The sequence below is a fragment of the Salvelinus namaycush genome, chromosome 30 (genome assembly GCF_016432855.1).
Source record: "Salvelinus namaycush isolate Seneca chromosome 30, SaNama_1.0, whole genome shotgun sequence".
Classification (NCBI taxonomy): domain Eukaryota; kingdom Metazoa; phylum Chordata; class Actinopteri; order Salmoniformes; family Salmonidae; genus Salvelinus; species Salvelinus namaycush.
Window position 1 is genome coordinate 31,426,826 of NC_052336.1, and position 20,172 is coordinate 31,446,997.

Sequence of the window (20,172 nt, forward strand, 5' to 3'; positions counted from 1 at the left end):
TGGGCCTCATCTTCATCCACAAAAAAGCACTGGAAGTAAGGCATCTCATCTGAAAATTATCCAGAGTATAATAGAAAAAGAGACAATCCACTTCCCATCATTAGCTTATAAATCATTTGTGAAGCATTTATGTTGGCCTTATACTGCACAGGGCTTATGAAGGCCTTATAAGTTATACTTGGTTAAAAGTGTAACTTGCATGCGATCCATAGACTGCTCTTAAAATATAATATTTGGAGTGCTACTGTGTGAAAATAATATTTACCTTCTGTGGCGAAGGGGTCTGTTAAAACAGGCTCTGCTGTTGAAGAAAGAGGTCATGATTTTAATGTCACGATGATCAATGTTTCAATGAGTCTAGACGTTCTTGAGAAAACACAGACTTGAGCTAATTGTTTTGAGGATGGAAAGAAGAGGTGTGGAAAGAATGAAAAGGTGGTCGGGGGTGGCATAACTTGCAGGACTGGTATGCTGCAAGTGTCTTTGTTTTGGCATGTTTATTTTCTCTAACTTTGCCCTAACCCTAACCTTAACCACCCTCTAGCATGCTTAAACCAAACCCTAGTCTCACGTGGCTATCTTTTACAAATCTCGTCTTGTTGACACAACTATTAGAAGTTTGGACAACCCTTGGGTTTGATTGCGAGCTAGATTGTTGCAAGTCAGAAACACCACTTCTGTTTGCAGCTCCACCCATGATACATATCTAATTGGTTTGATAAGTGGCATCGGGTCACTATCCCTTTTGACTATCTTTCTGCCAACAAATGGGTGTCAGAGGCTACCCCAACCCATAACCACTCGCTAGCATACTCAACTTAACCTCTCGTGCATGCATGTACATTACGAATCACACAATGTTTAAGTTTCTTGTGAGATGAAATTGCTTCAGAATCACGGAGTGCCTTTAGATTTCAGTTGCTGACTAGGATAGAATAGAAATACCACCCCTCTACCACCCGCTGTTTGGGGTTTTAGGCTGGGTTTCTGTACAGCACTTCGAGATATTAGCTGATGTACGAAGGGCTATATAAAATAAACTTGAAATAGAATAAAATAGAGAAGACTAGAATGGAGTGGAATATAAAAGAATAGGGGTATTACCCTTTGCTTTCTCTTCTTTGGCAGGCTTCTTCGCAACAGATTTTTCTATATTAGAAAGGGATACCAATAAAACAATTGTTATGTGTTTCTGAAAGTCTTCTAACCATTTTTTGTGCCATTAACCAGGTTTCCATCCAACCTTTTTATGTTAGTAAAGTATAAAGTACAAAGTACAAAATGTCATGACAGGGCTGATGTAAACAGCAAATTTGTTAGTAAAATTGGTTGGTAAACTACGTCGACAAAACAAAATACGTTAGACAAGGTGGGATCTTTTTGAGTCTGTAAAATGAACTATGTGAGAAATAGCAGTGGAAACGTCTTTATGCACAAACATTGATATAATAACCATCATATTAAAGTTGGAATCACGTGATGATATCTTGTGATACAAATACAACTCAAGAAAGCATGCAGTTTGTTACACTATGAAATAAGTAATGATGAACTTCACAGCGTGGTGAAAGTCCACAGTAATGAACATGATGCTTCTTTACAACAAATATCAAGGGTCTTACTCTGGTGACATGGTGATAGATGCTTGGCTGCTGTTTGACAAATAACAATCATTTTTCTTTAGCTGTTGGCTAGAGCGCACGTGCCAAGACCAGACCAGTATATAACGCAAACTTTTTTTGTGACAAGTAGAGTGATCAGTAGAGTTGAAAATGCGATGGAAACCCATTTAAGTTGTATTTTTTTAATGGGACTTTAACAGCTAAAGTCATATTTTTGAGCACAGCCTTTTATCTCCAACAAATACATTTCATGGAAACATCTATGGTTGGAAAATGTGGTTGGAAAATTTTGTTTTTATGAAGATTTTAGAATATTCACATCAAAATCTGTCGGCAATTGGATGAAAACCTAGCTAATCAAATCAAATTGGTCACATGCAGATGTTATTGCGAGTGTAGCGAAATGCTTGTGCCTCTAGATCCGACATTGCAGCAATATCTAACAAGTAATATCCAACAATTCCACAACAAATACCTAATACACACAAATCTAAGTAAGGAGTGGCATAGGCTAAGATGCAATAGATAGTATAGAATACAGTATATACATATGAGATGAGAAATGCAAGATATGTAAACATTTTTAAAGTGGCATTATTAAAGTGACTAGTGTTCCATTTATTAAAGTGGCCAATGATTTCAAGTCTAAATGTAGGCAACAGCCTCTCTGTGCTAGTGATGGCTGTTTAACAGTCTGATGGCCTTGAGTCTATCGGTCCCAGCTTTGATGCACCTGTACTGACCTCGCCTTCTGGATGTTAGCGGGGTGAACAGGCAGTGGCTCGGGTGGTTGTTGTCCTTGATGATCTTTTTGGCCTTCCTGTGGCATTGAGTGCTGTAGCTGTCCTGGAGGGCAGGTAGTTTGCCCCCGGTGATGCGTTGTGCAGACCGCACCACCCTCTGGAGAGTCCTGCGGTTGTGGGTGCTGCAGTGGCATTACCAGGCAGAGATACAGCCCGACAGGATGCTCTCAATTATGCATCTGTAAATGTTTGTGAGGGTTTTTGGTGACAAGCCAAATTACTTCAGCTTACTGAGGTTGAAGAGGTGCTGTTGCGCTGTCTTCACCATACTGTCTGTGTGGGTGGACCATTTCAGTTTGTCAGTGATATGTATGCTGAGGAACATAACACTTTCCACCTTCTCCACTGCAGTCTCGTCGATGTGGATAAGGGGGTGCTCCCTCTGCTGTTTCCTGAAGTCCACGATCATCTCCTTTGTTTTGTTGACGTTAAGTGAGAGGTTGTTTTCCTGACACCACACTCCAAGAGCCCTCACCTCCTCCCTGTAGGCTGTCTCGTCGTTGTTGGTAATCAAGCCTAACATTGTTGTATCGTCTGCAAACTTGATGATTGAGTTGGAGGTGTGCATGGCCACCCAGTCATGGAAGAACAGGGAGTATAGGAGGGGGCTGAGCACGCACCCTTGTGGGGCCCCAGTGTTGAGGATAAGTGAAGTGGAGATGTTGTTTCCGACCTTCACCACTTGGGGGCGACCCATCAGGAAATCCAGGACCCAATTGCACAGGGCGGGTTGAGACCCAGGGCCTCGAGCTTAATGATGAGCTTAGTGGGTACTATAGTGTTGAATATTGAGCTATACTCAATGAACATTCTTACATAGCTTTTCCTCTTGTCGAAATGGGATAGGGCAGTGTGCAGTGTGATGGCGATTGTATTGTCTGTGGACCTATTGGGGCGGTAAGCAAATTGAAGTAGGTCTAGGGTGACAGGTAAGGTGGAGGTGATATGATCATTGACTAGCCTCTCAAAGCACTTCATGATGACAGAAGTGACAGAAGTGAGTGCTCAGTTACCTTTGCATTCTTGGGTACAGGAACAATGGTGGCCATCTTGAAGCATGTGGAGACAGCAGACTTGGATAGGGAGAGATTGAATAAACACACCAGCCAGCTTGAGGACGAGGCTAGGGATGCCGTGTGGGCCGGCAACCTTGCGAGGGTTGATACATTTAAATGACTTACTCACGTTGGCCACGAAGAAGGAGAGCCCACAGTCCTTGGTAGAGGGCTGCGTCAATGGCACTGTATTATCCTCGAAACAGGCAGAGAAGGTGTTTAGTTTGTCTGGAAGCAAGACGTCGGTGTCCGCGACATGGCTGGTTTTCCTTTTATAATCCGTGATTGTAGGTAGACGCTGCTACAAACATCTTGTGTCTGAGCCATTTAATTGTGACTCCACTTTGTCTCTATATTGACATTTAGCTTGTTTGATTGCCTTGCGGAGGGAATGACTACTGTGTTTGTATTCTGCCATATTCCCAGTCGCCTTGCCATGGTTTAATGTGGTGGTACGCACTTTTATTTTTGCGCAAATGCTGCCATCTATCTACGGTTTCTGGTTAGGCTAGGTTTTACTAGTCCCACTGGGTACAACAGCTCCTATACACTTCCTTATAAACTCACTCACCGATCAGCCTATACGTCAATATTATTCTCTGAGGCTACCTGGAACATATCCCAGTCTGCGTGATCAAAACAATCTTGAAGCGTGGATTCCGATTGGTCAGACAAATGAATAGTCCTTAGCACGGGTACTTCCTGTTTGAGTTCCTGCCTATAGGAAGGGAGGAGCAAAATGGAGTCGTGGTCAGATTTGCCGAAAGGAGGGTGGGGGAGGACCTTGTATGCATTGCAGGAGTTAGAGTAACAATAGTCCAGTGTTTTTTCAGCGCGAGTGCTACAGTTGATATGCTGATAGAATTTAGGTAGCTTTTTTCTCAAATTTGCTATGTTAAAATCCCCAGCTACAATAAATTCAGCCTCAGGATATATGGTTTCCAGTTTGCATAAAGTCCAGTGAATTTCCTTGAGGGCCGTCGTGGTATCACCTTGAGGTGGGATATACACAGCTGTGACAATAACCGAAGATAGTTCTCTTGAGAGATAATACGTTCAGCATTTTATTGTGAGGAATTCTAGGTCAGGTGAACAAAAGGACTTGAGTTCCTGTATGTTGTTACAATTACACCATGAGTCGTTAATCATGAAACATACACCCCTGCTCTTCTTCCCAGAGAGAGGTTTATTCCTGTCGGCGCGATGCACTGAGAATCCAGGTGGCTGTACTGACAGCATATCCTGAGAGAGCCATGTTTCTGTGAAACAGAGTACGTTGCAATCCCTGATGTCTCTCTGGAAAGCAACCCTTCACCGATTTCATCAACTTTGTTATCTAGGGACTGGACATTAGCGGGTAATATACTCGGAAGCGGTGGGTGGTGTGCACACCTCCAAAGTCTGACTAGAAGACCGCTCTGACTCCTTCTCCTCCGGCGGCGTTGTTTTGGGTCGGCCTCTCGAACCAGTTCAAATGCCCTGGACAAAGGATCTGCTTCGGGAAAATCCTATTCCTGGTCATAGTGCTGGTAAGTAGACGCTGCTCTGATATCCAATAGTTCTTCCCGGCTATATGTAATGTGGCGGATGAATCAGTATTAGTTGGGTAACATAGATAATTAAGATGTTTTATTTGTATAATATGCTTATGTGAGATACTTGTCATTAGAATGTATCCTTTGCACTATAGTGTTTTCCCTCAGCTAGGGTTCAAACACTTGGGGCCCAGAGACGGGAGAGGTCAGGCTTGTCTTTCACATGTTCCTGGTGCTATGCAGAATATCAGAAAGGGAAGAGAACAGAATGGAACATTGTCTTCATATGTGAACGTGTCTTTACCTATTCTTAAACCATGTGAAGGGATGGCGTGATTAATGGGGAACCAATTACTTGTCTCCACAATGTCTGTGGGCTTATCCTGGGATAGTGTATGACCTAGAGGCTCACTCCCCTCAGTGAGCTTGTCCAGGAGTGGGGTCAAGAGAGGGTTTAATTGAGATGGGCGTCTAGAGTCTAGAATCTAGAGTTGACAATTGAGTTATGCCTTGGATGAGGTCATGTTTTTGTACTATGAAGCACCAGGAACGAGATTAGAAACTCGTTTTAGAGACCAAACTGAGCGATAATTTATAGCGAATGCTATCTGGCTAAGGGATACTCCTTTCTCAAGTAAAAGTCCCTTTGTGAAGAGTTTCTAAGATCTGTGGTTCGTCATGTAAGTTGATCGGGGTGTATCTTGGCTATAAAAGATCTTTGTATTTTTCTGTAGTCACTCTCAATGGTTATTTATAGATAGTGAATTGTTGAAAGTCAAAGGCTAAAGCTTAAAGCTTATTAAAGATGTAGTTTAAGTATAACACTGACTGGTGTGTAGTTTGTAACTCTCCTCATTTGGTAAAGCAGAAAAATGCCACCACAGTAATAACACTTAAGATTTTCTGGGCTAACAATGTAAGAAATAATACATTAAAAAAAAAATACTGCAAAGTTTCCAAAGGACTAGAAGCGAGGCAGCCCTCTCTGTCGGCGCCATTTTTTGTGCTATTGAAAAGCAACAGGGTAGCTATCATTTGGTAGATTCAGACTGGGTTTCAGACAAACAGAAATAAACGGCAAACTGCACTTGACTTAACACTACAATCCTGATGAGGAGGTGTAACGGAGGAGGGAAATTCAATTCGACCAGGCCACACAAAACTATATCAATCTTCTGTTCTTTAAATATCACTTTGATCCCAACTATATATGTTGTGTTAAGTTCAAAGATTCACAATGCTGATAGAACTGTTGAAAAACCTGTATAAATCACTTCTTTCAAATAGAAACGGAACACTTTACATTAAGTTACGGTACCCTTTAACTGGGTTGTATAGGGTTTATTATTAGTTTTAAACAGTTAAAACTCAAACCTAAAACTCATTCAAATTGTGGAATCGTAATTTTGGTGCTTGTCCAATAGCAAGTTTATATGTCTATGTATGACTCCCTTTTGAAATAAATGTGAAATAAAATGTACTATTATTAAAGAGAGAAAAGAGAGATCCACGCGATGTCTCGTGAAAGCGGAAAATATTCTGAAAACTAAAGTGTAGTGAGCTTTCAGCGCCAGTCGGCTGCAGTAGCATCACCCAAGTGGGTGCTGCACAAAGTTATTGGAGTTTGCTATACGGAAAGGTGGGCAGAACGTCAGAGATGGTGAAATAAACAGTACGTCCAGAGGCTCCCGACTTGCCCATGTCTGACTGACACACTCCCCTAGCGGCTACCGCAGTGCTCTCTCCACTCAGTGACCAACGATGCACCATCACCTTTTCTTTCTCTAAATCTAGACATATACTTATTTTAATTTAATTTTCGTCTGTATACTGCAATTAAGCTTTTAGCTTGAGAATGTGAACAAGATCAAATAAACCTTACTATTTATTAATAAAAGCAATAATTGATTACAGTATAAACCCGTTATTTTACAGTGAAAGAAATGTGAATGACAATGCAGTAGCTACTATACCTTTCCTGGCAGGGGTTTCCTTAGTTTCCTTAGATTCAGGTTCTGCTTAATATAAGACAGGGAAATGATTGGCAATACATAAGCATGTTTGTCAGTCATTGCAAAGAGACAACTGAGGTTAAAAAAAGAGCACATAATAAAATTAATTGGTTTACTTCAAAAACTGCAAAATAAACCAAACAGTGATTCAAGGCTTTATAGCGAGCAAAATGTATTAAAGCACAAACTTCAAGTCAAATTGCACTACCCTGAAAATATTTCAAAAAGGCAGTCTAGAATTGATCAAACAAGTTGGCTATGCAACGACATTCTGGCATTTCTACAGCTGCCAAACAATACATGAATACCTTTCATTACAGGGACTGATTTGGAAGCCTTTTCTTTGGGAGTATCTGCATTGACAGGATAGAACACAATCTAAAGAAATAGGACTACTCCTCGATCTTCAGACATTTCAGACTGTTCATAAACAGCATTCAGTAAAGGTAGGGATGTTATTTAGACACTGGTAATGTGTGATAATTATAATAATTAACATTGTTGATGTGTTAATACTGGAATTACCTACCTTTTTTCACAGGTCTGGACTTCTCCTTTGGAGCATCAGGCTCTTATTGAAAAAAAAGAGAGGCATACAGTGTCTTCAGAAAGTATTCATACCCCTTAAATTATTCCACATTTTGTTGTGTGTGCTACAGCCTGAATATAAAATGAATGAAATATTTTTTTCTCACCCATCTACACATACTACCCCATAATGACAAAGTGAAAACATGTTTTGAGAATTTTCTGCATATTTATAAAAAATGTCATACAGAAATATAGTATATCATTTACATAAGTATTCACAACCCTGAGTCAATACTTTAAAGAAGCACTTTTGGCAAAAATTACAGCTGTGAGTCTTTTTGGGTATGTCTACAAGATTTACCTGTCTAACAGAACACAGAGGGTGTTCTTTAATGGAAGTCTATCAAATATAATCCAGGTTGAAATAGGAATTCCACAGGGTAGCTGTTTCGGCCCCTTTCTTTTTACAATTTTTACTAAGAACATGCCACTGACTTTGAGTAAAGCCAGAGATTCTATGTATGCGGATAACTCAAAACTATACACGTCAGCTACTAGAGGTGACTGTAATGACTGCAACACTCAACAAAGAGCTGCAGTTAGTTTCAGAGTGGGTGGCAAGGAATAAGTTAGCCCTAAATATTTCTAAAACTTAAAGCATTGTATTTAGAACAAAACACTCACTAAACCCTAAACCTCAAATATATCTTGTAATAAATAATGTGGAAATTGAGCAAGTTGAGTTGACTAAACTGCTTGGAGTAACACTAGATTGTAAACTGACATGGGCAAAACATATTGATGCAGTATTAGCTAAGATGGGGAGAAGTCTGTCTATAATAAAGTGATGCTCTGCCTTCTTAACAACACTATCAACAAGGCAGGTCCTACAGGTCATAGTTTTGTTGCACGTTGACTACTGTTCAGTCGTGTGGTCAGGTGCCACAAAAAAGGACTTCGAAAATTGCAATTGGCTCAGAACAGGGCAGCATGGCTAGCCCTTGGATGGACAGAGAGAGCAAATATTAATAATATGCATGTCAATCTCTCCTGGCTGAAAGTGGAGGAGAGATTGACTTCGTCACTGCTTGTGTTTATGAGAGGTATTGACATGTTAAATGCACCAAGCTGTCTGTTTGAACTACTGGCGCACAGCTCGGACAACCATGCTAACCCCACAAGACATGCCACAAGAGGTCTCTTCACAGTCCCCAAATCCAGAACAGACTATGGAAGGCGCACTGTCCTAAATAGAGCCATGACTACATGGAACTCTACTCCACATCAAGTAACTCATGGAAGAAGTCAAATTTGATTTAAAAAACTGATTAATAAAACACCTTATGGAACATTATGGCAGCAGCTAATGGGGATCCATAATAAATACAAATACAAAATACCACGAAAGACTCACAGCTGTAATTGCTGCCAAAGGTGATTCTTCAAGATATGTTTTAGAGACCAAACTGAGCGATAATTTATAGCGAATGCTATCTGGCTAAGGGATACTCCTTTCTCAAGTAAAAGTCCCTTTGTGAAGAGTTCCTAAGATCTGTGGTTCGTCACGTAAGTTGAGAGGGGTGTATCTTGGCTATAAAAGATCTTTGTATTTTTCTGTAGTCACTCTCAATGGTTCATTATAGATAGTGAATTGTTGAAAGTCAAAGGCTAAAGCTTAAAGCTTATTAAAGATGTAGTTTAAGTATAACACTGACTGGTGTGTAGTTTGTAACTCTCCTCATTTGGTAAAGCAGAAAAATGCCACCACAGTGATAACACTTAAGATTTTCTGGGCTAACAACGGAAGAAATAATACATAAAAAAGAAAATACTGCAAAGTTTCCAAAGGACTAGAAGCGAGGCAGCCCTCTCTGTCGGCGCCATTTTTTGTGCTATTGAAAAGCAACAGGGTAGCTATCATTTGGTAGATTCAGACTGGGTTTCAGACAAACAGAAATAAACGGCAAACTGCACTTGACTTAACACTACAATCCTGATGAGGAGGTGTAACGGAGGAGGGAAATTCCATTCGATCAGGCCACACAAAACTATATCAATCTTCTGTTCTTTAAATATCACTTTGATCCCAACTATATATGTTGTGTTAAGTTCAAAGATTCAAAATGCTGATTGAACTGTTGAAAAACCTGTAAAAATCACTTCATTCAAATAGAAACGGAACACTTTACATTAAGTTACGGTACCCTGTAAGTGGGTTGTATAGGTTTTATTAGTAGTTTTAAACAGTTAAAACTCAAACCTAAAACTCATTCAAATTGTGGAATCTTAATTTTGGTGCTTGTCCAATAGCAAGTTTATATGTCTATGTATGACTCCCTTTTGAAATAAATGTGAAATAAAATGTACTATTATTAATGAGAGAAAAGAGAGATCCACGCGATGTCTCGTGAAAGCGGAAAATATTCTGAAAACTAAAGTGTAGTGAGCTTTCAGCGCCAGTCGGCTGCAGTAGCATCACCCAAGTGGGTGCTGCACAAAGTTATTGGAGTTTGCTATACGGAAAGGTGGGCAGAACGTCAGAGATGTTGAAATAAACAGTACGTCCAGAGGCTCCCGACTTGTCCATGTCTGACTGACACACTCCCCTAGCGGCTACCGCAGTGCTCTCTCCACTCAGTGACCAACGATGCATCATTCAATTCACCTTTTATTTCCCTAAATCTAGACATATACTTATTTTAATTTAATTTTCGTCTGTATACTGCAATTAAGCTTTTAGCTTGAGAATGTGAGCAAGAACAAATAAACCTTACTATGTATTAATAAAAGCAATAATTGATTACAGTATAAACCCGTTATTTTACAGTGAAAGAAATGTGAATGACAATGCAGTAGCTACTATACCTTTCCTGGCAGGGGTTTCCTTAGTTTCCTTAGATTCAGGTTCTGCTTAAGATAAGACAGGTAAATGATTGGCAATACATAAACATGTTTGTCAGTCATTGCAAAGAGACAACTGAGGCTAAAAAAAGAGCACATAATAAAATGAATTGGTTTACTTCAGAAACTGCAAAATAAACCAAACAGTGATTCATGGCTTTATAGCGAGCAACATGTATTAAAGCACAAACTTCAACTCAAATTGCACTACCCTGAAATTATTCCAAAAAGGCAGTCTAGAATTGATCAAACAAGTTGGCTATGCAACGACATTCTGGCATTTCTACAGCTGCCAAACAATACATGAATACCTTTCATTACAGGGACTGATTTGGAAGCCTTTTCTTTGGGAGTATCTGCATTGACAGGAGAGAACACAATCTAAAGAAATAGGACTACTCCTCGATCTTCAGACATTTCAGACTGTTCATAAACAGCATTCAGTAAAGGTAAGGATGTTATTTAGACACTGTCAATGTGTGATTATTATAATAATTAACATTGTTGATGTGTTAATACTGGAATTACCTACCTTTTTTCACAGGTCTGGTCTTCTCCTTTGGAGCATCAGGCTCTTATTGGATAAAAAGAGAGGCATACAGTGCCTTCAGAAAGTATTCATACTCCTTAACTTATTCCACATTTTGTTGTGTGTGCTACAGCCTGAATATAAAATGAATGAAATATTTTTTTCTCAACCATCTACACATAATACCCCATAATGACAAAGTGAAAACATGTTTTGAGAATTTTCTGCATATTTATAAAAAATGTCATACAGAAATATAGTATATCATTTACATAAGTATTCACAACCCTGAGTCAATACTTTAAGAAGCACTTTTGGCAAAAATGACAGCTGTGAGTCTTTTTGGGTATGTCTACAAGATTTACCTGTCTAACAGAACACAGAGGGTGTTCTTTAATGGAAGTCTATCAAATATAATCCAGTTTGAATCAGGAATTCCACAGGGTAGCTGTTTCGGCCCCTTTCTTTTTACAATTTTTACTAAGAACATGCCACTGACTTTGAGTAAAGCCAGAGATTCTATGTATGCGGATAACTCAAAACTATACACGTCAGCTACTACAGTGACTGTAATGACTGCAACACTCAACAAAGAGCTGCAGTTAGTTTCAGAGTGGGTGGCAAGGAATAAGTTAGCCCTAAATATTTCTAAAACTAAAAGCATTGTATTTAGAACAAAACACTCACTAAACCCTAAACCTCAAATATATATTGTTATAAATAGTGTGGAAATTGAGCAAGGTGAGATGACTAAACTGCTTGGAGTTACACTAGATTGTAAACTGACATGGTCAAAATATATTCTTGCAGTATTAGCTAAGATGGGGAGAAGTCTGTCTATAATAAAGTGATGCTCTGCCTTCTTAACAACACTATTAACAAGGCAGGTCCTACAGGTCAAAGTTTTGTCGCACCTTGACTACTGTTCAGTCGTGTGGTCAGGTGCCACAAAAAAGGACTTAAAAAATTGCAATTTGCTCAGAACAGGGCAGCATGGCTAGCCCTTGGATGGACACAGAGAGCAAATATTAATAATATGCATGTCAATCTCTCCTGGCTGAAAGTGGAGGAGAGATTGACTTTGTCACTGCTTGTGTTTATGAGAGGTATTGACATGTTAAATGCACCAAGCTTACTGTTTGAACTACTGGCCACAGCTCGGACACCCATGCATACCCCACAAGACATGCCACAAGAGGTCTCTTCACAGTCCCCAAGTCCAGAACAGACTATGGAAGGCGCACAGTACTAAATAGAGCCATGACTACATGGAACTCTACTCCACATCAAGTAACTCATGGAAGAAGTAAAATTTCATTTAAAAAACAGATTAATAAAACACCTTATGGAACATTATGGCAGCAGCTAATGGGGATCTATAATAAATACAAATACAAAATACCACGAAAGACTCACAGCTGTAATTGCTGCCAAAGGTGATTCTTCAAGATATGTTTTAGAGACCAAACTGAGCGATAATTTATAGTGAATGCTATCTGGCTAAGGGATACTCCTTTCTCAAGTAAAAGTCCCTTTGTGAAGAGTTCCTAAGATCTGTGGTTCATCATGTAAGTTGAGAGGGGTGTATCTTGGCTATAAAATATCTTTGTATTTTTCTGTAGTCACTCTCAATGGTTCATTATAGATAGTGAATTGTTGAAAGTTAAAGCTTAAAGCTTATTAACTTCTTTGGGCTGCAGGGGCAGTATTGAGTAACTTGGATGAAAGGTGCCCATTTCAAACGGCCTCGTACTCAATTCTTGCTCGTACAATATGCATATTATTATTACTATTGGATAGAAAACACTCTCAAGTTTCTAAAACCGTTTGAATTATATCTGTGAGTAAAACAGAACTCATTTTGCAGCAAACTTCCTGTCAGAAAGTGAAAAATCTCAAATCGAGGCTCTGTTCCAGGCCCTCCCTATCATTTTGCTTGAGATTTATGACTATACATGCACTTCATACGCCTTCCACTCGATGTCAATAGGCAGTGAGAGAAGAAATGGAGTGTATAGCTTGAACTGAGGTCGAATAAGAGCTCTTGGCATGACGTGACACCAATTTCCTGTTTTCAGGAAGACGCGAGGAGGAACTTGGGATTGCCTTCTGAAAAGCTGTCGTTATAGACGGCTGCTATCTCCGGCTTTGATTTTATTTGATAAATGTGACAATATCATCGTAAAGTATGTTTTTCAATATAGTTTAATCAGATTATTGAACATTTTTCGGGAGTTTTGCCGTGTTCCGTTCTCTGAGTTTGTTGACGATGGAAAGCTTCGCGCCACTTGGCTAGTGTGCTTGCTAAATCGAGAGGGAAAAAGGCCGTTCTAATACCAAACAACGATTGTTCTGGACAAAGGACCCCTTGTACAACATTCTGATGGAAGATCATCAAAAGTAGGACCCATTTATGATGTTATTTCATATATCTGTCGAACATGTGTACTATTAGTTTGCGCCCAGATTTTGGGCGCTCTCTCGCCATAACGTAAGCTGGATGTCGTAATGAAGTTATTTTTAGAATTCTAACACGGCGATTGCATTAAGAACCAAGCTATCTTTAATTTGCTGTCCAACATGTATTTTTTAGTAACGTTTATGATTAGTTATTGATTAGATTAGGTGCCTCTCCAAGATTTCTCCGGACATTGTTATTGCATTTTGCCTAGTATTCACATTGTCTAACCACGATTTGTGCCGCTAAATATGCACATTTTCGAACAAACAATATATGTATTGTGTAATATGATGTTATAGGACTGTCATCTGATGAATTTTGAGAAGGTTAGTGAAAAAATTAATATCTTTTGCTGGTTTATTCGTTATCACTACTGTTGGCTTGAATCAATGCTGTTGTGTTTTTGGCTATTGTGGTAAGCTAATATAATGCTATATTGTGTTTTCGCTGTAAAACACTTAAAGAATCGGAAATATTGGCTGGATTCACAAGATGTTTGTCTTTAATTTGCTGTACACCATGTATTTTTCATAAATGTTTTATGATGAGTATTTAGGTATTTCAATTTGGTCTCTGTAATTGTTCTTGCTGCTTCGGTGCTATTTCCGATTGTAGCTGCAATGTAAAACTATGATTTATACCTCAAATATGCACATTCTTCGAACAAAACATAGATTTATTGTATAACTTGTTATAAGACTGTCATCTGATGAAGTTGTTTCTTGGTTAGTTTGGATGGTTCTTGGTTAGTTAGGTTGGTTTTGTGCAAGCTACCTGTGCTGTGAAAAATGTCTGTGCTTTTTTGTATTTGGTGGTGAGCTAACATAAATATACGTGGTGTTTTCGCTGTAAAACATTTTAAAAATCGGACATGTTGGCTGGATTCACAAGATGTGTATCTTTCATTTGCTGTATTGGACTTGTTAATGTGTGAAAGTTAAATATTTCTAAAAAATATATTTTGAATTTCGCGCCCTGCACTTGGACGGGCTGTTGTCATAAGTGTACCGGCACCGCCCTGCAGCCATAAAAGGTTAAAGATGTAGTTTAAGTATAACACTGACTGGTGTGTAGTTTGTAACTCTCCTCATTTGGTAAAGCAGAAAAATGCCACCACAGTAATAACCCTTAAAATTTTCTGGGCTAACAACGTAAGAAATAATACATAAAAAAAAAAATACTGCAAAGTTTCCAAAGGACTAGAAGCGAGGCATCCCTCTCTGTCGGCGCCATTTTTGTGCTATTGAAAAGCAACAGGGTAGCTATCATTTGGTAGATTCAGACTGGGTTTCAGACAAACAGAAATAAACGGCAAACTGCACTTGACTTAACACTACAATCCTGATTAGGAGGTGTAACGGAGGAGGGAAATTCAATTCGACCAGGCCACACAAAACTATATCAATCTTCTGTTCTTTAAATATCACTTTGATCCCAAGTATATATGTTGTGTTAAGTTCAAAGATTCACAATGCTGATAGAACTGTTGAAAAACCTGTATAAATCACTTCTTTCAAATAGAAACGGAACACTTTACATTAAGTTACGGTACCCTTTAACTGGGTTGTATAGGGTTTATTATTAGTTTAAAACAGTTAAAACTCAAACCTAAAACTCATTCAAATTGTGGAATCGTAATTTTGGTGCTTGTCCAATAGCAAGTTTATATGTCTATGTATGACTCCCTTTTGAAATAAATGTGAAATAAAATGTACTATTATTAAAGAGAGAAAAGAGAGATCCATGCGATGTCTCGTAAAAGCGGAAAATATTCCGAAAACTAAAGTGTGGTGAGCTTTCAGCGCCAGTCAGCTGCAGAGGCATCACCCAAGTGGGTGCTGCACAAAGTTATTGGAGTTTGCTATACGGAAAGGTGGGCAGAATGTCAGAGATGGTGAAATAAACAGTACTTCCAGAGGCTCCCGACTTGTCCATATCTGACTGACACACTCCCCTAGCGGCTACCGCAGTGCTCTCTCCACTCAGTGACCAACGATGCATCATTCAATTCACCTTTTATTTCCCTAAATCTAGACATATACTTATTTTAATTTAATTTTCGTCTGTATACTGCAATTAAGCTTTTAGCTTGAGAATGTGAGCAAGAACAAATAAACCTTACTATGTATTAATAAAAGCAATAATTGATTACAGTATAAACCCGTTATTTTACAGTGAAAGAAATGTGAATGACAATGCAGTAGCTACTATACCTTTCCTGGCAGGGGTTTCCTTAGTTTCCTTAGATTCAGGTTCTGCTTAAGATAAGACAGGTAAATGATTGGCAATACATAAACATGTTTGTCAGTCATTGCAAAGAGACAACTGAGGCTAAAAAAAGAGCACATAATAAAATGAATTGGTTTACTTCAGAAACTGCAAAATAAACCAAACAGTGATTCATGGCTTTATAGCGAGCAACATGTATTAAAGCACAAACTTCAACTCAAATTGCACTACCCTGAAATTATTCCAAAAAGGCAGTCTAGAATTGATCAAACAAGTTGGCTATGCAACGACATTCTGGCATTTCTACAGCTGCCAAACAATACATGAATACCTTTCATTACAGGGACTGATTTGGAAGCCTTTTCTTTGGGAGTATCTGCATTGACAGGAGAGAACACAATCTAAAGAAATAGGACTACTCCTCGATCTTCAGACATTTCAGACTGTTCATAAACAGCATTCAGTAAAGGTAAGGATGTTATTTAGACACTGTCAATGTGTGATTATTATAATAATTAACATTGTTGATGTGTTAATACTGGAATTACCTACCTTTTTTCACAGGTCTGGTCTTCTCCTTTGGAGCATCAGGCTCTTATTGGATAAAAAGAGAGGCATACAGTGCCTTCAGAAAGTATTCATACTCCTTAACTTATTCCACATTTTGTTGTGTGTGCTACAGCCTGAATATAAAATGAATGAAATATTTTTTTCTCAACCATCTACACATAATACCCCATAATGACAAAGTGAAAACATGTTTTGAGAATTTTCTGCATATTTATAAAAAATGTCATACAGAAATATAGTATATCATTTACATAAGTATTCACAACCCTGAGTCAATACTTTAAGAAGCACTTTTGGCAAAAATGACAGCTGTGAGTCTTTTTGGGTATGTCTACAAGATTTACCTGTCTAACAGAACACAGAGGGTGTTCTTTAATGGAAGTCTATCAAATATAATCCAGTTTGAATCAGGAATTCCACAGGGTAGCTGTTTCGGCCCCTTTCTTTTTACAATTTTTACTAAGAACATGCCACTGACTTTGAGTAAAGCCAGAGATTCTATGTATGCGGATAACTCAAAACTATACACGTCAGCTACTACAGTGACTGTAATGACTGCAACACTCAACAAAGAGCTGCAGTTAGTTTCAGAGTGGGTGGCAAGGAATAAGTTAGCCCTAAATATTTCTAAAACTAAAAGCATTGTATTTAGAACAAAACACTCACTAAACCCTAAACCTCAAATATATATTGTTATAAATAGTGTGGAAATTGAGCAAGGTGAGATGACTAAACTGCTTGGAGTTACACTAGATTGTAAACTGACATGGTCAAAATATATTCTTGCAGTATTAGCTAAGATGGGGAGAAGTCTGTCTATAATAAAGTGATGCTCTGCCTTCTTAACAACACTATTAACAAGGCAGGTCCTACAGGTCAAAGTTTTGTCGCACCTTGACTACTGTTCAGTCGTGTGGTCAGGTGCCACAAAAAAGGACTTAAAAAATTGCAATTTGCTCAGAACAGGGCAGCATGGCTAGCCCTTGGATGGACACAGAGAGCAAATATTAATAATATGCATGTCAATCTCTCCTGGCTGAAAGTGGAGGAGAGATTGACTTTGTCACTGCTTGTGTTTATGAGAGGTATTGACATGTTAAATGCACCAAGCTTACTGTTTGAACTACTGGCCACAGCTCGGACACCCATGCATACCCCACAAGACATGCCACAAGAGGTCTCTTCACAGTCCCCAAGTCCAGAACAGACTATGGAAGGCGCACAGTACTAAATAGAGCCATGACTACATGGAACTCTACTCCACATCAAGTAACTCATGGAAGAAGTAAAATTTCATTTAAAAAACAGATTAATAAAACACCTTATGGAACATTATGGCAGCAGCTAATGGGGATCTATAATAAATACAAATACAAAATACCACGAAAGACTCACAGCTGTAATTGCTGCCAAAGGTGATTCTTCAAGATATGTTTTAGAGACCAAACTGAGCGATAATTTATAGTGAATGCTATCTGGCTAAGGGATACTCCTTTCTCAAGTAAAAGTCCCTTTGTGAAGAGTTCCTAAGATCTGTGGTTCATCATGTAAGTTGAGAGGGGTGTATCTTGGCTATAAAATATCTTTGTATTTTTCTGTAGTCACTCTCAATGGTTCATTATAGATAGTGAATTGTTGAAAGTTAAAGCTTAAAGCTTATTAACTTCTTTGGGCTGCAGGGGCAGTATTGAGTAACTTGGATGAAAGGTGCCCATTTCAAACGGCCTCGTACTCAATTCTTGCTCGTACAATATGCATATTATTATTACTATTGGATAGAAAACACTCTCAAGTTTCTAAAACCGTTTGAATTATATCTGTGAGTAAAACAGAACTCATTTTGCAGCAAACTTCCTGTCAGAAAGTGAAAAATCTCAAATCGAGGCTCTGTTCCAGGCCCTCCCTATCATTTTGCTTGAGATTTATGACTATACATGCACTTCATACGCCTTCCACTCGATGTCAATAGGCAGTGAGAGAAGAAATGGAGTGTATAGCTTGAACTGAGGTCGAATAAGAGCTCTTGGCATGACGTGACACCAATTTCCTGTTTTCAGGAAGACGCGAGGAGGAACTTGGGATTGCCTTCTGAAAAGCTGTCGTTATAGACGGCTGCTATCTCCGGCTTTGATTTTATTTGATAAATGTGACAATATCATCGTAAAGTATGTTTTTCAATATAGTTTAATCAGATTATTGAACATTTTTCGGGAGTTTTGCCGTGTTCCGTTCTCTGAGTTTGTTGACGATGGAAAGCTTCGCGCCACTTGGCTAGTGTGCTTGCTAAATCGAGAGGGAAAAAGGCCGTTCTAATACCAAACAACGATTGTTCTGGACAAAGGACCCCTTGTACAACATTCTGATGGAAGATCATCAAAAGTAGGACCCATTTATGATGTTATTTCATATATCTGTCGAACATGTGTACTATTAGTTTGCGCCCAGATTTTGGGCGCTCTCTCGCCATAACGTAAGCTGGATGTCGTAATGAAGTTATTTTTAGAATTCTAACACGGCGATTGCATTAAGAACCAAGCTATCTTTAATTTGCTGTCCAACATGTATTTTTTAGTAACGTTTATGATTAGTTATTGATTAGATTAGGTGCCTCTCCAAGATTTCTCCGGACATTGTTATTGCATTTTGCCTAGTATTCACATTGTCTAACCACGATTTGTGCCGCTAAATATGCACATTTTCGAACAAACAATATATGTATTGTGTAATATGATGTTATAGGACTGTCATCTGATGAATTTTGAGAAGGTTAGTGAAAAAATTAATATCTTTTGCTGGTTTATTCGTTATCACTACTGTTGGCTTGAATCAATGCTGTTGTGTTTTTGGCTATTGTGGTAAGCTAATATAATGCTATATTGTGTTTTCGCTGTAAAACACTTAAAGAATCGGAAATATTGGCTGGATTCACAAGATGTTTGTCTTTAATTTGCTGTACAGCATGTATTTTTCATAAATGTTTTATGATGAGTATTTAGGTATTTCAATTTGGTCTCTGTAATTGTTCTAGCTGCTTCGGTGCTATTTCCGATTGTAGCTGCAATGTAAAACTATGATTTATACCTCAAATATGCACATTCTTCGAACAAAACATAGATTTATTGTATAACTTGTTATAAGACTGTCATCTGATGAAGTTGTTTCTTGGTTAGTTTGGTTGGTTCTTGGTTAGTTAGGTTGGTTTTGTGCAAGCTACCTGTGCTGTGAAAAATGTCTGTGCTTTTTTGTATTTGGTGGTGAGCTAACATAAATATACGTGGTGTTTTCGCTGTAAAACATTTTAAAAATCGGACATGTTGGCTGGATTCACAAGATGTGTATCTTTCATTTGCTGTATTGGACTTGTTAATGTGTGAAAGTTAAATATTTCTAAAAAATATATTTTGAATTTCGCGCCCTGCACTTGGACGGGCTGTTGTCATAACCTGTTTGGGCTGCAAGCCCGATATCGGTACACTTATGACAACAGCCAGCTCAAAGTGCAGGGCGCGAAATTCAAAATATATATTTTTTAAATATTTAACTTTCACACATTAACAAGTCCAATACAGCATATGAAAGGTACACATCTTGTGAATCAAGCCAACATGTCCGATTTTTAAAATGTTTTACAGGGAAGACAAAATATGTACATCTATTAGCTAACCACATTAGCAAAAGACACCACTTTTCTAACTCCATCAGTTTCTTACTCCATCAGGTGCTATCACAAATTCGACCAAATAAAGATATAAATAGCTACTAACCAAGAAAAAACTTCATCAGATGACAGTCTGATAACATATTTATTGTATAGCATAGGTTTTGTTAGAAAAATGTGCATATTTCAGGTATAAATCATAGTTTGCCATTGCAGCCACCATCACAAATCTCACCAAAGCGACTAGAATTACTACAGAGAGCAAC